General features: G+C 41.1%; 1 long non-coding RNA gene across 1 annotated transcript in view; it reads left to right on the forward strand.

The window, feature by feature from the left end:
- Positions 1 to 2,349: 2,349 nt before the first annotated feature.
- LOC121547043 overlaps positions 2,350 to 18,229 on the forward strand; it is a 32,041-nt gene continuing 16,161 nt past the window's right edge. The window contains exons 1-2 of the long non-coding RNA XR_005996474.1: positions 2,350 to 2,387; positions 3,714 to 3,785. This is a non-coding gene — a long non-coding RNA (uncharacterized LOC121547043). The remainder of the gene's footprint in view (positions 2,388 to 3,713; positions 3,786 to 18,229) is intronic.

Below are 18,229 nucleotides of genomic sequence, written 5' to 3' on the forward strand. Positions count from 1 at the left end.
AACAAAGAAACAGGTCTTCCTATATGCTTCATTTAGAGTTATTTATGCAACTTTAGTTGTGATACAAACGTTGGGCTATATGTTTTGATTTTAATACATTCTAAGGCTGCATGATGCACCTCTAATTATGATTTGAAAAAAGTTGCATGAAAGGCATGAGCTCTGCTTTGTTATTTGCGCAGGCTGCACACATTTCATCAGTCTCTCATTCACAATTTGACAAGCACTTGATAATGCCTCGAATTTCCCGGCGGCATCCCCTTTGTGTGGCCGTAAAGCCCCCTAAAAAAATCCATGCCTTTTGCGGCCAGTGGCCATTGTGCCCTTGGTCTGAATATAATAATTATAATTCCCTTCTCCCGGCTGCCTGCTCCGAAGCACCTCTCACTCACATGGCTCTCTCAGATAGCTCAATTCTTATTAGCCAATGCCCATCACGTGATCAGGTCTTTCTCACAGGCTACAAGTGAAGACAGACACATTGGGGACGGAACTGTGTCTTTATCCAATTCCGAGGCGCACATTGAAGATATTGGAAGAGCTGTCCACATTTACTTTTCGTCAGCCAACAAGATGAGTAGGCCTAACGAACAGCAAAAGCACTAGCCTATTAACTTTTGTTAGGCTGCTTATGTCAATCTACTATCCCCCATAGTACAAAAGATGACCTATTCTGTGCGAGAAATAAATGTTCCAAACATAGTCTGGGACAGTTGTGGGATGCGATAGATCCCAAATTAATACAACCACTAGCATAAAAAAAAACTTTTTTAAGCAATGAGGCTGACACAACAGATCAGAACATTTTGCTTTAAATGTTGATAAACTATTAGGCTATTTCTTCACATTATAAGCGAAGCAATGCAGTAAGCTATAAGCGCGAATGTTCCAAAATGCAATCAATTAGCGGGAAAACACCATTCTCAAAAGTGACCATAAATGCGATTATGCATGTAATGCTTTTATTATAAAGGTGCATTTGTATGGTGAAAATTATCTTCCACAAACTTGAAACTCACGCGCTGCGTATGTATGCCAATAAGGCTCTACACCCGTTGTAAGGCGGATTAATATGCTTAATTTTTTTTTATACAAACCTAAGCAAAATATATAGGCCTATGGGCTGGGCTACATGAGGTGTGCACACAAGCTGGGCATCATTCACAAGTGATAATATATCATTTGTTACCCATCAGACTATTCTTGATTTAAACTTGTCTTTACATATACTAAATAATATGTGTGAAATTTGTTTTGATTTAGAATGGACCATTATCATGCACCTTCCTCAAAACAGGGGCAGGGGGAAAAAATACATGTCATCTATGCACTTAAATAGCGAATGGAGGACGCTTTTCCCGTGGTTGATTTTCATGCCAGCCAGGTAGGCTATACTCCTGTTGTAAAGGGAAGCAATGTGCTTAATATTAGGAAAGTTGATAAATAAGGCCTAGCCTATAGAAAGCTGATGGGATCCTCCTCTTTTTAATAGAGGCTATCACTCTGTTTTCTCATAGCCTATAGAAATGTTGAGCAACATGAGCTCATGGGCTCTTCGATTTTCGATAACATTTGCATTGACGTTAGAGTGATTAGAGGGACAATAGAGTGCTGAGTACCAGGCAGTTAGCAAGTTTACAGCTCGCATCAGGCTGTAATTCATTTGTTCCGTTTACAGCACGCAGAGGAGGGAAAGTGTACAGACACATGCCACAGTCCTAGCTAGGCTACTAAAATGATGCAGTCTGGCTTCAGTTTTTAATGCTTGTCAATGAATAACCCAAAAACAAAATCTGCAACAAAACACCATGCAAAGGAGAAACATGTAGGCCTATTACAGCAACATTTGAGCAGTAGCCTAGGCTGGCTACTCAACTACAAGACATTTTGAGTGCACCATACAGCAATGCTGCATTCAACTGCACCGGTGATCCATGCAATGCAAAAAAAGGAAAAATATATTTTAAGTTTAAATGTTACAACAACCTATAGCTACGTTTTTGTTATTTAGAGTTATTAAATACTTTTTGATTATGGTTGCAGATATTATGCACATCTGCAAGCATAGCAGCAAAGGCTGGACAAATATTATTTCTCTTCTTTTGTTTTAATATGTGAAAATGTTATTACAGCATCCTATGTACATAAGTGGACATTATACATTTTTTTAAATAAAACAATGGCCAGTTTGGGTCGCAGTTGCACAAAACAAATAGGCTATGTTTGGCCTGCGAATTCCTTGTGTTTTTTTCAATACGTCCCGTGCACTGATTGAGTTTGACACCCCTGGGCTAGCGTATCTATTTATGTAGCTAGCTAAAAACACGGAGCCTACCGTTCACTAGCTAGCTAGCTGCTTGGAGGATGTCATGTCATTGGAGGAATGGGTGAGTGACTGACTTTTTCCCCTCATATCGTTTTTCAGTGGCTACAGTTAGAGATGCAGGTGTCATTTGGTTAGCTGCAAGAAATGTGAATCGCTTCGCTAGTTAACTAGCTACGTTGAACTTGAACTACTGTTATCCACAGTTAGCATATCTTAGTTATCAATCAAATGTATTTGGAAGGCAGGCAGGTAAGTTTCCATTCAGTTGTCAAAACGTGGGTTGGGACAAGCATGCATTGGCAGGCAAGCTGCAGAATGACGAGCAGGCTACTATTCCCCATAATTTATCAGTGCAATTTTGACGGCCAAGGTTTAAGAGAGTTTATCTAGTGTTCCCTTGTTAGATTTTAGCTCATCTCGCTCTGGCTAGCATTTGTTGTGGATCTTGTTGTTGCTGATGTGCATAGTCAACTGAGGGAGAGAGCCTACCTTTTACCGCGAGTGGCGCAGTGGTGCAGTGGTCTAAGGCACTGCATCTCAGTGCTTGAGGCGTCACTACAGACCCCCTGGTTCGATTCCAGGATGTGATTGGGAGTCCCGTAGGGCGGCGCACAATTGGCCCAGCGTCGTCCGGGTTGGCCGGTGTAGGCCGTCATTGTAAATAACAATTTGTTCTTAACTGACTTGCCTAGTTAAATAAAGGTAAAATAAAATAGGACTTTGAAGTTCCCACATGTAAGAGGACTCCAGTGGTATTCCAGATATCCATTCAGGTGGATTTTAGCGAATATAATCTAATGTCGCGCTGTTGCTACTGCCTGTAAACACACAGTCCAGTTCAAAGTGAATGATGGCAGGCCTGTGTGGCAAATAGCTATTTGTTCTGTGGTGCACCTATCTGCGTAGACACCGGTCCTTAACAAGCCAGATGTTTTTATTAGGTTTTATATACTGCAGTGTCTATTAATTTTCGCAAATGCCTTAGTATATGTCATTCCCAAACATTCTATGAATTTTATAAAAATGTGAAAATGACCATATCTAAATTATTAGAACCCCAAAAGGTTCTTCCAGGCACCTTTACTTCTAAGAGTGTACAATAACAAACTGCTTTATATGGAACTCATATATTTTCATATCATAATAAAATAGACATTTCTGAATAATATGTGTGTTACATAACCTTATACCATAAAATAACGTAGATCACCCTCAGAAAAACTTCTGTGAAGTTTAAATGTTTGAATCGAGACAAGTAATAGCAATCATTCTTATTTTTTTATCTGCCTCAAGACATTATATACCCAGAGAGCAAGGTGTTTGTCATGAATAGGAGTGAAAAGTGATGTAGAGAGGAACTCTTCTCCCATCTTCTCTGCATTATCAGACACACATCCGACAGGAGAGCGTGGCCCCCAGAGGCAGACAGGGGATTGTCAGCAGAGTTCCATCTCTACCGGTAAGAAATAATTCCTTTTATCTGCAAGCCTCTCCGATCTCTGTCTGTAGAGACCTTTTACCTATGAGAAGCAAATTCTGAGCAAATAGTGATAAACATTTTGAAACAGAAGTTGTGAAAGTACAATATGAAAAGACATGATAGCTACATGCTCCTCACTTTAACTAACCATTGGGAGATCAAGGCTTTGTCAACAATGTCAGAGTCACTTCTGAGTAATTTCTATCAAGGTAAGACTGGGATGGCACTCTAAGGTAAAAGCTCAGTGTTGCTGCTGCTACTTATTTGATTTCAGCGGTGAACAGGCATAATCTTGTTCATCAAGCAATCTATCCTCTGATAGCATCATTCCGCCCAGGGCCCTTCAGCACCTCTCTTTTCTCATTTCCTTCATCCTGAAGCAGCCTGCTCTATTGGTTTTCCTCTGTCAATGCATATCAGACAATTACATTTACTCCATAATTTTCAACTTTGTTTTCAATTGCAATTTCAGTGCAGTGTGACCTCTTCCAAATTCAATTCCATACAAGGTAATCATATCTAGTCAATTTACCTGCATAACACAATAAATACCTCTATGACAGTACTGTACGCCATCATAGTAGCTACTGTATAAACTCCCCAACTCCCTCTTAGGTTGAAGTATTGTTTTTGAGGCAATAATACATCACTCACTTGGATCATCAGAAACCCCACCGTTTTGTGGATTAACATACCATAAAACATCCTTATAGAAGATGATAGACTATAGTACATTATTGATAAAAGTGAGTTTTATCATCAATATGTGGTTTGGTTTTGAAATAGCTCAACAAGGCAGAAATACTCAGTGATCCCATTTAGTCCCATTTAATGGCAAGTAAAGTAATTGTAGATACACATTGTTCAGAGTGCCAACCAAACTATCCCTTATTTGATGGCACCACATCAACATGCCTTTGTTCCTATAACCACCCCACTGCTGGCTGCACATATTTGGAGGAAAACAGGATGAATATTTTAGGATTTCATGTTTTATGTATCTCTTCCTGTCTTTTCACATGATGTCCTGGTGGGCATCAGTGATTACCTTTGATAACAATGATAGTTTCTAAACTATACCAAATTACTCAATTGAGGCTGTGAGACTGCTTGTATGGTGCTTTTATATTTTCAGCCCGCGGGGGCAAGAAGAAAAACAGAAATTGTCCTTTCGGGAGAAACATTTCACAATGTACAAATGCTCTCTCTGGACCAAATCCAATGTGTATTATCCCAATCCTTATGATCTAACTGCCAAGCCATTTTCTTTGATAACCATTTGCCACTTTGTTGAGCAGTTTCTTTGGATGATAATGGCCTTTGTGGATAGCAGCGATTGTAAATGGTCAAAATCAGATTTCAACTGCTATTTGTGAGGATCCGACTTATTGTTCCTGATTTTCTCTGAGGACCAAGGTACATTCTGTTCCTGTTTCCATCCATCATTAATAAATGTTCCATAATAGTTAGCATTTTCATCTAATGGTAAGTTACATCTAGATTTTAAAGCGAAACATTTTTATATCACTGATGAAGCCATCTCTCAGAGGTGTATAGGAGTTATTTATCCTCCCTCCTCTTCTCTTGCCAGGTCCTTTCAGGCCTACCATTATTCCACTTCCCTCTCTCTGGTCCTTCAACCATCCTCTCCTGGGGACCCAGAAGGCGAGCAATCTCTTATCCGTTTTTCTCCCTCCACGGCCAAATGAATGGTACAATGACGTACAAAAAGTGGCGTGACTAAGATTTGACTGCAGCGTTCTCAATTTGTAAATCTCAGTAGCATAATGACAACAGCGCTCTTGAAATCCCTCTGCCCCCCTTGGGGAATCTAGCAGGCAAAAGCCAATTTCCCTATTCAGAGGCAGGTTGGTGTTTATTGTCATGAATCACCTGGAGGCAGAACTGAGCGATTTCCGCTAGATGGGCCAGCTGCAAAGTCAAAATTGGCTATGTTGTACAAATTCTTGAAAACAAGCTTTTTTGTCTTAATTTTAGGTTAGGGTTAGGCATTAGGGTTAGCAGTGTGGTTAAGGTTAGGTTTAAAATCAGATTGTATTACTTTGTGGCTGTACCAGCTAGTGACCACTGTACAGAGCTGCCTCCAGAACAAGATTAATGTCGAAAAACATTAACCTGCTATTTAGGGGTAATACCTTACTTGTCAACAGGGCTTCTGTTTCTTGAGAAGGGTAGTGTTGCCGTTAATGCCAAAATCCAGTGTCATAAGGCAGTCACAGGGAGCAGGGAGCTAAGCTGCCTGGTTTGAATTTGTATTATTGGACAGACTTCCTGCACTGAAACAAGCTACAATATAAACTAGAAAAGCAGGCTTTTCACACACATAAGCTTTGTAATAACATAATTTCCCATTTAGTTAGGTCTTAATAACTGTGTGATAAATGTGTAATAATTATATTACCACATTTGATGTGCGTGTTTAATCACTACATGCTTTCAAATGGGGTAATTCCTAATTAAACAATCAAACCAGTCAGTTTTACATGAATGCACCATATTACATGACACCTTTCAGGAAATTAGAACAAAGCGATGAACAGTAGTTAACGCCAGAGTACATGCCTTGGTAGATCACTTAGATGTGAAAATGCAATTTTATGAGGTTTCTCTTGATGTGCCAGCAGTTTACATTTGAGAGAAAGTACAATTCATGAGGCCTATTTTAAGAACTTATTAATATTTGTAATGTCATAAGCAGAGGCATTTTTAGTATGCAGGGATATTCACATTAAGCAAAAGGCCAGAGGGGGTGTGATTATATGGCCATAATACCACGGCTAAGGGCTGTTCTTATGCACGACACAAAGCGGAGTGCCTGGATACAGCCCTTAGCCGTGGTATATTTGCCATATACCACACCCCCTTGGGCCTTATTGCTTAAATATATAAACAACATTATCTGTGCCAGAGTTTGGTGTAGTGTTCTACCCAGCCAACTCTGGATGGGGGTTGGAATCCCTGCTGTGCATCTTTCTACTCATCCCCTACTGTCTGTGTCCCACTTACAGTGGCTTGCGAAAGTATTCACCCCCCTTGGCATTTTTCCTATTTTGTTGCCTTACAACCTGGAATTAAAATTGATTTTTTTGGGGTTTGTATCATTTGATTTACACAACATGCCTACCACTTTGAAAATGCAAAATATTTTTTGGGGTGAAACAAACATGACGTAAGAAAAAAATTAAGACAACTTGAGCATGCATAACTATTCACCCCCCCCAAAGTCAATACTTTGTAGAGCCACCATTTGCAGCAATTACAGCTGCAAGTCTCTTGGGGTATGTCTCTATACGCTTGGCACATCTAGCCACTGGGATTTTTGCCCATTCCTCAATGCAAAACTGCTCCAGCTCCTTCAAGTTGGATGGGTTCCGCTGGTGTACAGCAATCTTTAAGTCATACCACAGATTCTCAATTGGATTGAGGTCTGGGCTTTGACTAGGCAATTCCAAGACATTTAAATGTTTCCCCTTAAACCACTCAAGTGTTGCTTTAGCAGTATGCTTAGGGTCATTGTCCTGCTGGAAGGTGAACCTCCGTCCCAGTCTCAAATCTCTGGAAGACTGAAACAGGTTTCCCTCAAGAATTTCCCTGTATTTAGCGCCATCCATCATTCCTTCAATTCTGACCAGTTTCCCAGTCCCTGCCGATAAAACACATCCCCACAGCATGATGCTGCCACCACCATGCTTCACTGTGGGGATGGTGTTCTCGGGGTGATGAGAGGTGTTGGGTTTGCGCCAGACATAGCGTTTTCCTTGATGGCCAAAAAGTTCAATTTTAGTCTCATCTGACCAGAGTACCTTCTTCCATATGTTTGGGGAGTCTCCCACATGCCTTTTGGCGAACACCGAACGTGTTTGCTTATTTTTTTCTTTAAGCAATGGCTTTTTTATGGCCACTCCTCCGTAAAGCCCAGCTCTGTGGAGTGTATGGCTTAAAGTGGTCCTATGGACAGATACTCCAATCTCCACTGTGGAACTTTGCAGCTCCTTCAGGGTTATCTTTGGTCTCTTTGTTGCCTCTCTGAATAATGCCCTCCTTGCCTGGTCCGTGAGTTTTGGTGGGAGGCCCTCTCTTGGCAGGTTTGTTGTGGTGCCATATTCTTTCCATTTTTTAATAATGGATTTAATGGTGCTCCGTGGAATGTTCAAAGTTTCTGATATTTTTTTATAACACAACCCTGATCTGTACTTCTCCACAACTTTGTCCCTGACCTGTTTGGATAGCTCCTTGGTCTTCATGGTGCCGCTTGCTTGGTGGTTCCCCTTGCTTAGTGGCGTTGCAGACTCTGGGGCCTTTCAGAACAGGTGTATATATACTGAGATCAAGTGACAGATCATGTGACACTTAGATTGCACACAGGTGGACTTTATTTAACATATAATGTGACTTCTGAAGGTAATTGGTTGCACCAGATCGTATTTAGTGGCTTCATAGCAAAGGGGGTGAGTACATATGCACGCACCACTTTTCCGTTATTTATTTTTTAGAATTTTTTGAAACAAGTAATTTTTTTCATTTCACTTCACCAATTTGGACTATTTTGTGTATGTCCATTACATGAAATCCAAAATAAAAATCAATTTAAATTACAGGTTGTAACGCAACAAAATAGGAAAAACGCCAAAGGGGATGAATACTTTTGCAAGGCACTGTACCTTTCTAACTGTCTTAGTGTACCATGGAGCAGTTACTGGCTGTCAGCCAATCAGCATTCTGGGCTCGAACCACCCAGTTTATAATATAATATATATTACAGTCAACATTTTCACTAGGAACCTGAATTGTTCAACCTATGGTGAAAATACAGAAACATAACAACAATTCTCACACCCATAAACACTTCAGCAAAATAACCCTGAAGTAACGCTTTGAGCCTTTGTTAAATGTCAGTGGCATCAGGAGTCTGAGTTATAGGCTCCTTGCTCGCCTCCCATCCCCATCTGTTCCAGTTAACTCCTCCAACTCTGTCATGAATGCAGGAGAGATTACATTCTGGAAATCTTTGATAAACAACAGTAGTTAAAGTTCAGAGAAAATGCAATAAAGACTAAAGTAAGGAGGTACAATTAGCCCACCTCAGATGAGGAAGCAGCTCTGCCCTGCACAGTTTTGTAACTGGGTGGGCGTCGGCAACTTTTAGAGGTACATTTATGATAATGGTTTGGTAGTCATGGCTGCAATGAAATTGTAAAGTCTGTCACTGACGGTGAGGTGACTGCATAGTGCAAGCTCGAAGGGACAGAGACAGGCACAAGGAATACATTTTTTATGACAATGATAACACCCAGGATGAATACAGAAGCAGTGTTTGTCTGTCTGAAACTGTTTATCAGAACTGAACTTAAAATCCTTTGACATGACCTTTGTGTGTCTGATACAGATCAAACAGAAGGATGTAGCTAAGATCTCTCAATTGCTTATGGCACCAACCCAACCACCTCAGGAATACTTATTCCAATAATAATTGACATTCAGGAATGGTGACACATTAAGAAATGACAATAAACAGAGCGAGACATATTCATTGTGAGGGATCAGGGTCTCTGTCTAAACCTCGCTGGCAACACCAGGCATTTGCATGGTGCCTTTCGGGGGATGTTTGTCGGATCTCTCCATTAGCATTCAAACTCGCTGTGCATAATCAGGTTGTCACTTTGACTGCTTTTCAGTGTGTCCTATAAACATGATTTGGCACCGAACGGAGGCAGGCATCAGGAGTGAGCCAAACAGTCCTCAGGAATGGGCAGGCTGACAGACAGAGAGTAAATGAGCACTTCATCCTAGGAGAAGAGCGCTACATACTAATATGTGATTTTCACTGCCCACATCCTGTCCAACATGGCAACATCTTGTAGAAATGTTTTCTGTTATTGTCCACATCATAGAGATACAATACAAAAGTTCTGTAATTCTGTGGTCCATACAAAATTGGCATTTTGTTATATAGCCAGTTTTTTTCCATTCTGTCCTCTAGGATCGAGTCAGTCACTGCACTCATAGATATTTATAGGTTGTTAAAAGTTGCACAGGAGGGCGTTACGCTGGCCAACAACTCAGACATTGGAAACTCAGTAGACCCCTTTGGACGATAAAGAGAATTGAGTGTACCCTGGTCCTATCACAGGTCATGTCACGTTGACTGCCTGCTAATGTACTGAATGAGCAGAGAACACAACAGAAAGGTAATTGCACTCCGAATGAAAAGCAAGATCTACTGCCGCTAATGATGTTTGAAATAAAGGAGAAATAAAGGGCAGGAAAACCTGGTTCTGAATGTTCCTGGAACCACAGGACTTCTTGTGAGTATAGCATAAATCAAACTTCAGCCTCACAGATCAATGAAGAGATAGCTAGTCTAAAGCTTTTTTGGCAGCAGGTCAACGTTCGGGTCATAAATTCTGCAGGGTAGGTGGACAGAGAGATATTACCATTTCAGGAGTCATAAAGCCTTTGCAAACGGGCTCAGATCTATAATGCCACGAATGCCACTTACTAGGCTGTTTAGAATTCTTCCTGTATGAGCTATTCGTTTTTAAACAGTCTGTACATGACATAGATCTACAAGTGATTTAAAGTCTGGATTTCATTTGGCCAGTGGCCAGTATACTATAAAGAATGTTTTTACATAAATAATTTGTTTGTGGTATTTATTGGTGATATATTTATTATAGCTGATTAAACGAAAATGCACAAATAATTGCTTCGCTCGTTTTCTTGCCAAATTATAGTACTTTGTGCAAATATTTAAGTCTGAAACACTTTCATCTTTGTCTGTTTGTTCTATGAATATTGTGGATAAAAAATTAGCAACATCAGATGCCTTTTTATTTCCAGGAGAAGGGACACCTCACAGCTTGCTTTCACAGTAAATGGCGTGAAGTTGCCGCAGATGGCGAGACAGACTTTCTTACATACTGAATTTACCTCCGAATGATCCATGACTCCTATTTTTAGTCATCCATTTCTAAACACAAGTTGTTTTGATCGATTGTTTGTGTCCCACGGCGAGGAGAGACGAGGCAAAAAGAGACACCACTGGCTGCACTCATGATATCATTTTACATCAAAGTAGATCACAACTGTGACAATCCCTCAACACGCCACAGCAGCTGCTGTCTTCTGTGCATCGACATGTGAGTTTGAAGTCAGCAGTGCACTGCCATGATGCTGATCTCTCTCTCTCTCTCTCTCTCTGCAGAGGGAGGCTTATACAGCAACATGCCAACTTTCAGGGAGTGTCAGCATCCACAGAAATGAACCCGGGTGTAATGACCTGTACTTTTTAATTAGCTGTGAATACAGTCTTCATTAAACACTTGGACATAGTCTGCCTTCTTTGAGATGTCTGCTTCCACAATGACAGTGACTAGCCTTTTAAAGGAATATACAGCACAGCTAAAGTGCTTCCCATGTCCCTCACTGGACAATACATACTGCAAGTGTCAAGCAATGCTGTTTCAAGCATTTATGGAGTAAACAAATTAATTGTTCCATGTTTACTTTATTGTTTGACAAATCTTTAAAAGAGGGTCTGAGTTTCGGCTCCATGCACTGCAGTTTTTTAGGTAGTATTTCATTTTCAATGTGGCAGTTTTACATGCTTTTTGGTACATCTTGAATGGTAGAATTGGGGTTTAATCTTGTTTCAAAAGAAGAGCGAGGGATCCCACTCAAGGTATCTTATGTTTCTCTGTTTAGAGAACATTGGAGCTCTGTATGCCTCAGAGGAAGAGAGAGAGAGAGAGAGAGGAAAAAAACTTGGAATTTGTCAATCCAGTTAGCTACTCAGGCCTGATTGGAATGGATATGAGCTTCACCAGCTCTATATGGTTACTGACTGCTGACCACTCAAGCTGCAATGGAAAAACCTAATGTAATATGGATTGTTTGTGCTCATTGAGGGAGAAAGGAACCGACTCATTTAGCATTCCTTTAGCATGTAAAAAATGAGAGCTTAGTAACCTTGGTGAACTCAAACACTCAAAGTTCTACTTGGCATGCTGATGTGTGACCCTTGCAGCCAATTCAGCAAGCATGTTGTGCTGTAGGGCGAAAACTGTACACTTACAGTTTCTCAAAAGCATGATTTGAATGGCCTCTTTCCTTCCCTCTTAATAAGATTAAACCATACTATGATTCAAATTCCAGTCTTTCTGGCAGATTTGTGATGATCTGTGTGGAGGGATGAGAAAATGAAGCCAGACCCTGACCAGGCAGGTTGCCCTGTGTAACTCCCATCTATCCCCTCAATGCACAGTGTCATCTGAGAAGTGTAGTCTCCGCACATTAGGCGCAGGCTTTAATCGAGCCAGACAGACAGGGAGGCTAGCCACTAACACACAGGGGCCTCCAGGGGCCACGCAGCGCCCCGGAGGGATAGCAGGTCAACAGGAAGGCTTGGACAGGGAGCACCGGAGCTGAGCTGACCTCCAGTCTGCAGTAAGCAGTATGGACTGGGCCATTAATGAAGATGCTTTGGAGATATGCACCACTGTCATGCTGCTCTTGTTACCTGGTAAATCTGGGGAGACAGCTAGGGTCAGCATCAGGTACCCCTCAACGTGACAGTTTGTCCCCGAGACCTGGCTAGACTTCATCTGCCAAGCTCCTGATAGGACGTTTGAGAGCTGTGTTTTAAATGTTTTGGGTTAAGGTTTTTTCTCGAAATAGTAACAGTATATCAATGCCAGTGGAGAAAAGTAAACAGTTGGGGGTGGGTGTCAGGGGGGAGAACAGAACACAAGAAAGCAGAACTTCTTATTTTCTCGTGACACTGTTTTGCTAGATTGCTCCCCGCACACATTCTTTTATCAAGGTTTTCCAGGCCTATTTCAATAACATTACCACTATTCCAAAGCTTGTACTCAGGCTCATCAAACCATCCTCCCATCCAGCTCTCCCTTTGATACGCTCTGCTGCTGACATGTAAACACATTCCTACATTCTCTGTTTCGCCATATCCAGCACCCATACTGCTCACATACAGAAGTTAAGATTTCACGTCCTGAAACAAAAAATGTATGACATTTATTTTTATTACTCAAAATTAAGCTTTTGGAATAGTGTGGTGCAAACTACAGAAATGGTAGCTGTATAATCAAGGATTTTCCCTCTCTTGGTAAATTGTGACCATTCGTTTGGCTTAAGCACAATATTGGACATTCATTCAACCAAAACCAATCTGAAATTATGCCTGGCACACACAACCACAGTGTTACATCTCAAAAAGTTCAGCAATGATAGATACTGACAAAAAACTCCCATCATGAAGAAAGTGAAGGACATAGCAACTGCAGTTGGATTGAATTCATAATTCATTTAAAGCCACTGCTACTTTTATCACACAACATAATTAGCTTTTCGCTGTGCCTTCCACTAATTGAAAATGTGACAAAGACCAAATATGGTCACTTACTCTAATTCATTAGCTGTGGTATTAAACTCAGAAATGCATTGTCTTTCAAAAACTGAATTCTATCTTAGGTCTCATTTTTCAGATAATGGTGGAGTAAACATTAAAGGCCCAGTGTAGTTAAATACATGATTTTCCTATGTTTTATATATATTTCCACAGTTTGATGTTGGAATTATACTGTGAAATTGTGAAAATTGTGTTTGGTGGGATGGAGTTTTGGCCTACCTGGTGACATCACCAGGTGGTAAATTACTTAATAGACCAATAAAAAAGAGAGTTCCAAACCTCTATGCCAGTGCTCACCAACCTTTTTTGAGGCGAGATCACTTTCTGAGTCAAAATAAAAATAAAAATAATAGGAACGCAAGGCTTATCGTTGTTTTTTTTACAGAAATGTTTGGCGATCGACTAGGAATGCCTTGGAGATCGAGCAGTCAATCACGATCGACCAGTTGGTGACCACTGCTACATGTCAATAACAGCAAACTTTCAGTTTTCCCTTCCCCACACAGACCACTCCCAGACAGTCCTAGCAAAATTCTTGCTTGAGAAATTGCTCTTTGCTAAGAAGCTATTTTTGTTTCTTTTTGACCATTTTAATTGAAAACTATCACTGTAAGGTACTTCGTTGTTCCCCAGAAATGATTTGATATTGAGATAAAAACAGCTGCATTGGACCTTTCAATTGACAGAATTACCCCGATGAGGCATTTTCTTGCAGAAACTGAAATGACAACAATGTGCTAATTAAGAAGATGTCAACCATTTGTCAGCCCCACTGAAAACTATTGTTCTGTGCTTTTTCGGCAAGAGCTGTAAGAGCTTGCATAAACATTACTCTGTGAAGTCTTGTCAACTGCTGGCTTTCCTCTTTTGAGCATTATTTATGAAGCTGTTTTGAAGTATGTACAGTACCTGTAGAAGATGAATAGATACATGTCTGCAAGTGTATTCTGTTCTTTCTGAAATCGTATACACATGGTGTTCCTGCTTAAGTCAGCTTCCCTGAGCATTTCTTCTCTCATCCTTTATGCATTACTAAACAGAACAGATAGGTATGACTGGCAACCATAGGGAATGGCTGTTTTCTACCTATACAGTATGTGATTGTCATGTTAAGACAGCATATATTTGCCCTTGAGAGGAAATGCTTCTGTTATACAAAATTCATATAATGGGAAAGAAAGCAGAAAGTTCCTCTGGCCTTCACATGAAAATCATTCTCACCACATTCTATTCTCCTCTTCTTTTCTTAAACAGTATTTTCTCACCGTTGTATGATAAACTAAATGTTCACCGAATGTAGCATACTGTGAATTGCCTATAATTTTCTAACCTGAGCCAACCTCTAACCTATACCAGTTAAGTGTGGGAAAGTGATGACAGTCGATACAACAGGAGAGAAATCACTGGGCAGATGGGTGCTGGCCGTGGTGCTGAAATAGACAAAGTACAGATGCTGAATGTTTTCAGCACCTGGCTTTAAAGTACGATTCCACAGAATCTACCCTGATTGGTGTGTTGCTGTTCCACTCCCAGACTTCTGATCCACATTAATTAGATAGTCCCTTGACTGGGGTTTAGGTGAAGAGTTAATCAATGGGAACCTGAAGAGGTCTTAATCTGTGTGAGTATGTTCTGTGTGGAGGTTGGGTTGGGTGGGGCAGGAGCAGTGTGTACGATTTGGTGCTCAAACCCAAGGCTAAACTGGGATAAAATGATCCCGCTCTCATTGCTGCTCAAGGAGTACCCTATGTAGACATGCATCTTGAAAGAGAAATGGAGAGAGAGAGAGAAATAGAAAGGGGGAGAGAAAGAACAGAAAGAGAATGCTGCTTGCTGTGTTATTCTTTCAATTAAACAAACCATCTCAAGCAAAACAAAACTCTGATAATAGTAATGACTTCATTGGGAAATACTATTTCCTAAATTGACTCCTCTGTGGAGTTTTAAATCAAAGTCAAGTTAGCCAAAGCACAAGGACATGATGAATCTCTGTTGCCACTCTTGTTGTTGCTGTTCTTTGCTTGGTGTGAATGTGTATTAGTTCCCATGTTTCCGCACTCAAAGCAAGCAAATCTTTCTGCCATCATTAGCCAGATCAAAAAGATAGTTAAAGCTGTGTGGTATACAGAATCAGACTGGCGTCGTTGGCACATCTTCAATGTAGGAAGCACGAAGCCCCAGCTCTCTACAAACACAAATTAACCTGTCTAATTACCCACAAACAATACAGACTAAATAGGAATTAAGTAAATAAATATAATTAAAGTCACAGTTGAGGAAAACAGTTTATAGTAAACCTCAAGCTATGTGCTCGGTCTGTGCCCGTTCCAATATGTTCCTATATTCCAAACACACACAGTCGCAGACAGCCACTCATGAGTGTCTTGATTGCACTGAAGAATGGATGGGGCTAGGCTAGTTGTATTAAATCAGTGGTGAATGGTGATGACCAGCAATTTTATAGTCTTGCGAAAGAATCATGACGAACAGAGCTCTGGGGAAACATATGAGAAATAATTTAGCATTCGTCACATTACCAAAACAGGAAGACCATGTTAATGACAGATATATGGTAAGTCACAGCTCATCACCGACATTAGCTGTCATATCTGAGCTATATCAAGTCTTAGCGCTGTCTCACATCATATCAACCTGGTAAATGTTGGACTGAAAATGTCCACTCTTCAGTGTGGCCAAAAATATGTTTCACATGATGTTGTTTAAACCCCTTGCTGATGTTGGTGAGGTGACCCATTTATCAATAAACCTATGCAGATTTGTTCCCAAAACATAAAATGCTCACTCATTATTAATTATGCCTATCACTTTAATTGCAATGGACTGAGCGATTGATCTAATCAAATCTCTCATCAGACAATTAACATATCTTCCCACAACCCTTGTCTTGACTTGGGGCATATGGCATTGTGTTAGTACTTTCATCATAACACAATCAGGGAGTGTGTGATGATACCCATACTTTGGCTCTGTGTCCATCCCATTCCAAACATCTCCACTGGTGATGTGAGTTGGAGAGGCCCCCCTAGAACCAGAGATTTGGCGACTTTCCCCTATCTTTTCCTCTCATCCCTCTCCTGTAGCCAGATTCATTAGGTTGCCTACTCTGTCTCATTAGATCCTGATTAGCACCGGCTTATTGTCCTTTTATGTCCAGCAAGAGGCCTTGGCTGCCTATCTGTCATCACAGACCAGTTTAATAGAGTTGGAGAGGGGAGACTGGCTGGACCGAGAGTCTCTTGACCTTATACTCCTTCATTGGTGACTGTGGGGGTGTATGGGCAGCACATTTGACAGTGGGCCATTGTAGTAAATGGAATAGACTAGCTGGAAACAACCTGATGATAAACAAATCTATTAAATGTAAACTTCACTGTCAAAAAATTGCTGGTGAAGAAGGTTATTCAGTAGCAACTGCTGCCATTTCCCCATTTGATTCCCTTTCTCTGAAACTGGCAATTATTGAGAATAAATAAAAGTAGTACAGAGTCAATGGATTTAATGCTGAAATCCCTTTATAGGTTAACCGAGAGAGAAAACAGTAGATTAGCCTTTTGCGTCACAAAGTAAACGATGCTGCTGATTAAGGAGAGACCCTGGTGTTTAAATCACTTGTGGGGTAAATACTATTGTTCACTTTCATATTACAGGATTTTCTATGGAATTGTACAGTTGGAGTTGGAAGGAAGGTAGTTCTAGGAACAGCTGTCGTCATACTGACTTCTCATGTCTTAATGTCTTACTCCATGAGAAGAGGAATGAATACAAGGCCAGCCAGTAAACTGGCACAGAGGATTCATAATTGACGTTGGGTATTCCAGGGAAACGTTTGAACAGTAAACAAATAGAATATTCCAATTCAGAGATGGATTGAGCGAAGCCCCTCAGGCCTCATTGCGACGGCGGCCCCTACACAGCTGCAGACTGGAGCGCCTGCAGAGGACTCCAAGACAAAAGGCCATAAAATTGTCACTGCAAACCTCTTAAAAGTGTCAGCCCCTTTTATTGCAGCCACAAATTTTATGATGACAGTGATGACAGCGGTGCAGTGGATTGAGATTCCCCTTCCGTTCTGCGTACCCCCCCATGCCCCTTCTCTACTGCCTAGGCTGAGACCTCCTCCCCCCCTCTCCTCCTCTGACAGGCCTCATCATCTCTTGAGTGTCTCTCCATTTCCACCCTCTGCATTCTAACACGCTCGCCTGCGGTGCCTGCTACACTGCTTGGCTGGGGCCACGGGTATGCTGTAGATATACGGTAACTAGCCACCTCACAGCTCTCCACAAAGCCTGTTGTGACAGGAGAATCTGGTTGTGTTTTCTCTCCCTGTCTGCCTGCCGCGGAACCAGGTGTGTCTGTGCAGAATCCCTGTCTCCTTGGCTGGGCCTGGGTACAATCGATACAGATGTCTTTAATCTACTATCACGCTTGATTACTTTTGTTTTGGCATCTAAATTAACAACTCTGTGGAGTGTCCACTGTTTTCTTCCCCCTCCTCAGAATACTCATCCCAATGGGTACAGCCTCTGAATATTAAACCGAATCTACCCGTCTGTTGAGTTTTAAGTCTTGCACACCATGACTCGGTCCCCTGTGGTTCTGTACATCTACAGAGACAGTGTTTCACGTAGGGCATGACAATGCGTCATGGTATGAAAGCCTGGGTAAATAGTGTCATTCAGTAGAATGCAAACAATCTTTTCAGAGGAGTAGTATGTTTAGTGTGTCCTTACACTATGCATGCTAATACATTGAATCATCACATTGTACACTCTTGATCTCAGGCATGCTCAAACAAAGAAAACATTATTGTGCAAAGGCAAACACACAAGAATGCATGCACACACACACACACACACCTCCCTAGGAATCTCTTCATAAGAGCACGCTCCCTGTGTGTGAACAAATGGAGGCCATTTTTCTGACCAGGCCCCCTGTGGGAACTGCATCCCTAGCC

Source organism: Coregonus clupeaformis, chromosome 31, assembly GCF_020615455.1.
Source record: "Coregonus clupeaformis isolate EN_2021a chromosome 31, ASM2061545v1, whole genome shotgun sequence".
Lineage (NCBI taxonomy): Eukaryota > Metazoa > Chordata > Actinopteri > Salmoniformes > Salmonidae > Coregonus > Coregonus clupeaformis.